Consider the following 7,878-nt stretch of genomic DNA (forward strand, 5'->3'; position numbering starts at 1 on the left):
GAGAGAGAGAGAGAGAGAGAGAGAGAGAGAGAGAGAGAGAGAGAGAGAGAATGCTGAGTCAGTAGCAAAGGCAGCTTAAAAAGGAAAGAAAATAATCCCTTTACCTTATCATTAATCTAGAAGAAGCAATAAAGAAAAGAGAGGAATAATAAGGCAGGAGAAATGTGTAATCATATGAGTTGAATGCTAATTATGATAATTAATTTAGGGAATGCAATAAAAGAAGGAGCTGATTAGGTGAGAGGTAGGAAAAGATTTGGAAAGGTCTAGGCTAGGAGAGAAGAGAACTCTCGAAATTCTTCTATTATCTTTTACTATTCTATTGTATTTCTGTATTTCTATTAAAATAAATACCAGTGTAACAACTGGTATCAGAGCACCGATCTTAGGTGTTCTATGCATGGTTTCCACGCGAGCTGCCATGAGGTCGAGGTTGGAAGTTTTGGAGAAGCAAATGGAGGAGATGAGGGAGGCCAGAATCGTTCATTGGAAACTCAAAACCGATCATTTGAACTCTTATCCACCAACCTACTAAGACAGGTGAGGAAAATGCTTTCACAACAACACCATGACCAGGGAAGAAACGTGGCTGAAGGGAGAAACAAGGGAGATGGAGAAGGTTCAGAAGGCAGAGGTGGCGGCAATAATGAAGGTGAAACAGAACAGAGGAGATTTGAGCCTACCAGGAAGCTTGACATTCCCATCTTCTCGGGAGATGATGTAAATGGCTGGCTGGAGAGATGGAAAGGTATTTTCGTATCACCCAGGTGGCTCTGGCAGAAAGAATGGACTTTGTCACTCTTGCTTTGGAGGGAGAGGATCTCGCATGGATGGAGTGGTGGGAAGAATACACACCATTTTAGACATGGAGACGATTCAAAGAGGACTTATTGAAATGTTTTTAACCTGGAGCTGCTCTCAACCCCATGGCTCTGTTACTAGAGGTGAAACAGGTGGAGGACGTTGCTTAGTATAAGCAAGAGTTTAAGTCTGCAGTTCGAACGCAGAGAAACCTGGGAACAGAGGCTCTCATGTGCATCTTTGCAAATAGACTCAAAAAGAAAATTCAAGCAGAGTTGGAGGTGGCTCAGTTTGATAATTTGCTAGCTTAATTGGATAGAGCCACGTCTATTGAATGGCAAAATCAAGCATGGAAGGAGACCGGGATTGACCCTAACGGCAAGAGGGTGGAGGGGTTGCCAAAAGGGAGCAGGTCAGGCAAATCTGGTACGGTGGGAGCTAGATTTGGATTTTTCAAAAATCCTAGTTTGGCGAAGTACAACACCCATAACGACAGAAGCGAATCGATGGGCAAGATTGGATCTAACACAAACAGAGGCACCCCTACTCCTCGTACAGATCTTAACACCAGTTCGAACGGAGGCAGCAGCATTTCTCATTCACCGACGACTCGTAATAGCGGCACACGGCGGCTCTCGAATGAAGAGTGGGCAGAGAGATAGAGGAAAGGGTTGTGCTTCAGATGTGGAGAGAAGTGGGAATCTGATCATAGGTGCTTCATGAAGCACTATCAAATCATACTCCTAGGAGAAGATGCAGAATAGGAGGCAGAAGGAGACGTAAGGATGAACTAAGAGACCCATGAAGGAGAACCTGAATGGGAAGAGCTGCAACTGTCATCATACAATTGCAATTCAAGAAGCCTTTCCTTTCTTCCACCTTGAGGACAAGGTGATGCTCCAAGGGGAAGGTATTGTTACATACCATGGAGAGAGAGAATGCTGAGTCAGCAGCAAAAGCAACTTAAAAAAAAAAAGAAAATAATCATTTTACCTTTGTCACGGCCCAAAATTAACCATGACTGGCACTAAGAAAAATAGTCACTTAGCAAGCTTAACTAACTTAAATATAAGTTGAAAAGAAAATTACAAATATTTTACAAGTATTAAAATAGTTAGTTATACATTTTTAACAAAAATATATAAAATAATTACGAATGCTTGGATCCTGCTTATGACATATGGAGCATATACATCTAGAAACCCGACAAAGGGGAAGTACTTGTTGCAGATCGTTATTCTTGAATAGAAAGTCTCACATAGTCAAGTATTTGTTCCTAAAAAATATTTAAAAAAAACGGAGTGAGTTTTACAACTCAGTGGCTAGACAATCTATCTATAATCGACATGAGATCATATAAACATTATTATCAAAGTAATTTTAATTAGAAAATAATAGTTGATAATAATAAGTGAATCAATAAGAGAGTTCTCATACAGAAATCAAATCAAAAGTCCACACTTGGGCGGCTCCACCTTTATGGGTAGCCCTTTCCTCTTGTGTGTCCTAACAAAATAACAGATCTAACGTGTGGCCTACACGTTAGGCTAGCAACACCCCTGCCAGCTGGAGTTTGAGTTAGATGCATCTAAGTTAACGTCATAACCGCCGTTAACTACGGTTCTCTAATATGAGCCTCCCAAACCAATTCAAAACATATAATTTCAAATACAACAAATATTTGATCTTTCAATATATAAGGTATCGAATAAAATCAAATCAAATCAAATAATACAATTGAAATATTATTAAATAATTATTTAAAAATTTGTCTCACATATAATTCATTTTTAATAATATTTATAGTTAAAGAATTCTTTTAATTAATGTATATTATAAAAACAACTAAAGCTAATTTAAAAAAATACCGATAAATAAATAATATTTTTTGAATTAATTTTTAATAAAAAATATTAATTTCATTCAAATTTAAAAATTAATTATTATAATATATATTTAATATGAAATTCTCTCACTATTAAATATTAAAATAAAATTAAATAAAAAATTATTATAGAATTAAATTTATTAATTTAATAAAAATAAATAAATATTATCATAATGTATTACTGAAGAAAATTTCAAATTGTACTTTCCCCCACAAGTAGAACCGTCCCTGACTGCTAACACTAGCAGACGATGTGATCAAGTTCTTGCGTGCTTTTAGTTCTACAAGACAAATGTCACCCACATCATCAATGGCGTAACCTATCACACTTCTCAATGAGGGCACAAAATTCAACAACACCACACTCTTATCCCATGATAGACTTCATCCCTTGAGCAAATATAGTCATGCAATCTCTTCAGATACCCCCATGCCGATAATTAGCTTTGTACCAATATATATTTGAATGATTTATTTTTTATTTATTTATTTTAATAGAATGTGTTGTTTGTATTTGTATACATTTTTTTGTTTTTGATATTGAAATGGTAATGAAATTTTTTCAAAATGTAAATTATTGGAGTGTCATTTTTAAATATAGAACCGTATAATTAAAAAGGTAGAAATTGAATTGTCTGATTTGTTTGATAAAATTGTGAAAAAATAGGAAAAGAAAAGATGCAAACTTTTATTGATTGTTGATAAATTTGAATTGAATTGAAGTGTAGTGTTGTAAACTACGAAGGTAAAACTAAATATATATAAAGTATTGTCCTATGAAAGATAAAAGTAAAGATAAGATAAAAAGAGAAGATAACATAAAGATAATATAAGATAAAATAATAAAGACTAAAATTAGAACTGAATTTATGTATTCTGTTGGGCCGAATTTGTGGACCACAAGACTTTTTTATTGTTGTCATGGGCTAGTATAGAAGAGTAATTTAATATTATTAAAAGTACAGAAATTTAGACTGTCTAATTTGATTGGTATAAGTACAAAAATTGGACCGTCTAATTTGTATTAAAAAAATTTTAAAAATTGAGGTATAGAAATTAGACGGTCCGATTTGTATATTCCAAATTTTTTAATTTTTTAAACACAAATTAAACGGTCCAATTTGTATATTTTTTAAACGGTCTAATTTGTATATTTTTTACAATTTTAAAATATCAAAAATTACTATATTAAGACATATTATTTATATTATTTTATATCTAAATTTTTTAGTCTATTTTTATATTTTATAAAAAAATATTTTTATTAATATTTGATTTAATGAACTTGATAAATAAGGCGATTATTATTTTTTAATATTTGATTTAATGGTGAAAATAATATTTAAGTAATGAATAAAAATTATACCAAAATTTGACAGAATGAATATCAACCTGATGTATATCAAAATTTGTGTCTTCTAAAAGCATTACTATTTCCTATATTTATGTAGGAGTAATATTATGTATTTAAATTTTTTTTATGAACTAAATTTAACTAAATTAAATACTAAGTTTTGAAATAATATTAATCATAATTAATTTTTATTATATTAAATTAATTTAATTAAATTTAATTAATGAAAAAACTTAAATATATAATATTATTTATATAAAAAAAAAATAGAAAGCTATAAACTTTATTAGAATATAGTCGTTAGAATAATATGAAATATTCATTGATTATTTGACAATTTATTTATCCAATAATCAGCAACAAGTTCTATTAGTAGTATTTTTAAAAAAATACTAAAGACTAATATTTTAATAAAAAATAAAAATTAACTAAATATTATCTCAATGCAATATAAATTTAAAAAAATATTAATCACTTAATTTGTTCGTTGTTTTGTAGGAATTAAATCTTTTTAATTTTTTTATTTGAGAAGATAAAATATGATTATTTTATAAATTTTTATCTAAATAAAATAAATTAATTATTTACTCAAATAATCGATTATATAATTTTACTGTTTTAAATATTAGTTATAAGTTTGCTGGCACAAAAAATAAAAACGGAATTTATAATGTTTGCGTTGGTGCTAACAATAAAAATAGCACATAATTCTCTTTCAAATTTTGCTGCTGTTGTCCGGGAAAACAGTATATAAATTCCGCTTTCCTTGATAATAATATAATATATACACACTCGTAATAAAATTAATAAGTCTAATTTTAAGAAAATAAATTAAAAAAACTAAATAAATGTATACTAAATAAATTTTATTAATTTATTTTTCATTCCACTGCACATTACAAGCCCAAGGCGGGAAAACCAATAAAAGTCCTTGTTTGGATCTCTGATTAGCCTAGGCTAGTGAGAGTGTTTATTATTCGAAGTTGGTGAGGCTTGGGAACATTGGATGGGATAAAAGGGGTAGTACACTTTCATGTTTAAGAATTGGGTACATATTCTTGTATTGATTAAATGAATAGACCTTATGCATTGATGTTCTTGTATATAGTTTGACAACAGAAAAAGAGATGAAAAAGAAAAAAAAAGAGAAATAAAAGTGAAAATGAGAAAAAACAAAAGAAAAGAAAAAAAAAATATTTTTATATGGAAAAAGAAGGAAAATAATAAAAAGGGGACAAAATGCCCCAAAGTGAGTTCAATAAAAGAGAATCAATGCATAAGTGTCATGAATCAAATAGGAAATGCATGGATATGTAAGAAAAAGTGAAGAATGGGTAGTTAGAATAGTTTGAACTTGTATAGGCCATTATATAGTTAGGTTGGGAAGTCTATGCTAATCAAAGATTCAAATCTTAGTCCACTTGACCATAAATGATCCTACCTTGACCCTAACCCCATTACAACCTAAATGAAAGACCTCATGATGAATGTATGCATGCATTGAATAAATGTTGATTGTTAGAAAAAAATCAAATTTTGGAAAGCTTGATTAGAAGAGAATTGAGTGAATTGACCCTTAAACACTTGAGTGAATAGAGCGGATACACATATCCGGTGAGGGTTCAAAAGTTCAATCACATGTGTTCACCCATATTATCTATATTCTTGCAAGTTTAAATTCTTTTTGACAATTCAATACAATTATGGTTTGGAATTAATTCCTATTGCCTAGCTCTTGTACTTACACATGTTCTTGGGAATCGATATGTTTGAATTAAGCATTTGCATTTACTTTAGGTAGTTGCATTTAGATAGGACTCATATAGTTTAGTTGCATTCAATAAATGTCATAACCCTTAGTTCCTTCTTATTTTAGCATGAGGACATGCTAAGGTTTAAGTGTGGGGAGGTTGACAAACCCCAATTTGACGGTTTATGCCTTGATGTGTTTGCTAGTAATTCCAGGTTTGAAATAGGCTAGGCATGGATCAAAGGAAGCAAGGAAGGAAGCATGCAAGTGGAGAGAAGCACAAAAAGCCAAAGAGTTGATTTCGGCCAAGCACGCGTACGCGCACAAGGCGCTCGCGCGCACATTGCGAAACAAGCCAAGGACGCGCACACGTACCGTGCACCCACGCGCCGATGGTGGCACATGACCTCACTAATGCAACACGTGCCTGGCGATTTTGGAAGGTTTCAGCAACCAACTTTGGCGCCAAAATGCATATAAGAGCCAAGGATTGAAGGGGATTGATATACATTGAGACACATTCACACCCATAGACTAATGAGGGAATAATTAGATAGTTAGTTAGTTTTAGAAGTAGTTTCTAGAGAGAGAAGCTCTCACTTCTCTCTAGAATTAGGATTAGGTTTAGGATAATCTTTCTTCTTAGATCTAGATTTAATTCATGCTTTGATTCAATTTTCCTTTATCAAGGTCCACTTAGACAATCCAAGGTCCACTTCCTTGTGCTCTTCTTTAGTTGTTTCCACCTCTTCACAAGCTTCTTCAATTTCAACCTTTTCCCCTTTTTCACTTGGCTTGGTGTTGTCTTCAAGAACTTCATCTTGCCCAATGAAAGGTGATTCAATTTTGGATAGGAATTCATTGATGAATGAATCCATCTCTTGATCAACCTCTTCATATTCTTCAATTTCGATATACACCATGCCAATTTCGTTTTCCTTGGGAGGTTGTACACACTCTTCTATAACTTCAACTTCATGTCCAATGGGAGAGGATTCGATTGTAGATACTTCAATTTTGAGATGCTCCGGAGGTTGTTGGAATTCACATGACGGTTCCACATCTCTTAGATCTTAAACCATTTCCTTCTTTGTTTCAATAACCGTGGGTCTCTCCAATTGTTCTATTACTACTATCGGTTCCTTTTTCAACGTATTCTCTGATATCTTCTCCATAATTTGCTCTTCCATAGGCTTTCGCATGTGGCTACGGGGAGAACTTGAGTACTCAAACATTGGTGGGCTAAAGCGTGCACCACCTTGGTCAAATTGGTCACAAACTCAAATGTGTCCCGCTTCATGGCTTCTTGTCCTTGAAGTAACAAAGTGAGAGGATCGTCTATTAGGGCTTGGGGTGAATAGGAAGGTTCATTATTTTGGAGAAAGGGTTCATGGTAGGAAGGTGGTTCTTCTTGATAAAATTGTGGAGATGGTGTGTATTGAGGTGGTTCTTGGTAGTAATCTTGATAGGGTTGTGGTGGTTCTATCGGTTCTTGCTCAAAGTGGTCATAAAAATATGGTATGGATGATTGGTCATATGGTGGATATGGATCATAGGAAGGTGCTTGGTATGGAAAGGCTTGTGAGAATGGTTGAGGTTCATGTTGAGGATGAGATTCATAGGCATATGATGGTGGTTGTTGAGTGTCACAAAAAGAATCATCATAGCCGTTAAATTGACATGCATTAGGATGGGAATTATACCTATAAGTATCCGGAGGTTGTTGCCAATAGGAGTGATCAATTCCTTGAGGCTCCTCCGATCTTTTGGTTCCATCCATGGTACATGTTGCCATTAAAGTCCACCTTTCCTACAACACAATTAGAACCAAACTCATAGCCAAAGTGAGAATTCATAGTGAGAGAACAAAATAAAACTAACAAAAATTAAGAAGCAAACAAAAGATAAACCTATTCACAATATTCACATATGTACAATAACCAACAACACAACACCATTGCAAATCCCCGGCAACGGCGCCATTTTGACGATTGGATTTTTGACGGTATAGAATTTCACAAATGAATTCTCGTTGCAAGTATAGTTTCTAAACCAATCAATAATCCTTTCATACAAAAATTTGTT

Source organism: Arachis duranensis, chromosome 1 (genome assembly GCF_000817695.3).
Source record: "Arachis duranensis cultivar V14167 chromosome 1, aradu.V14167.gnm2.J7QH, whole genome shotgun sequence".
Taxonomy (NCBI): Eukaryota; Viridiplantae; Streptophyta; class Magnoliopsida; order Fabales; family Fabaceae; genus Arachis; species Arachis duranensis.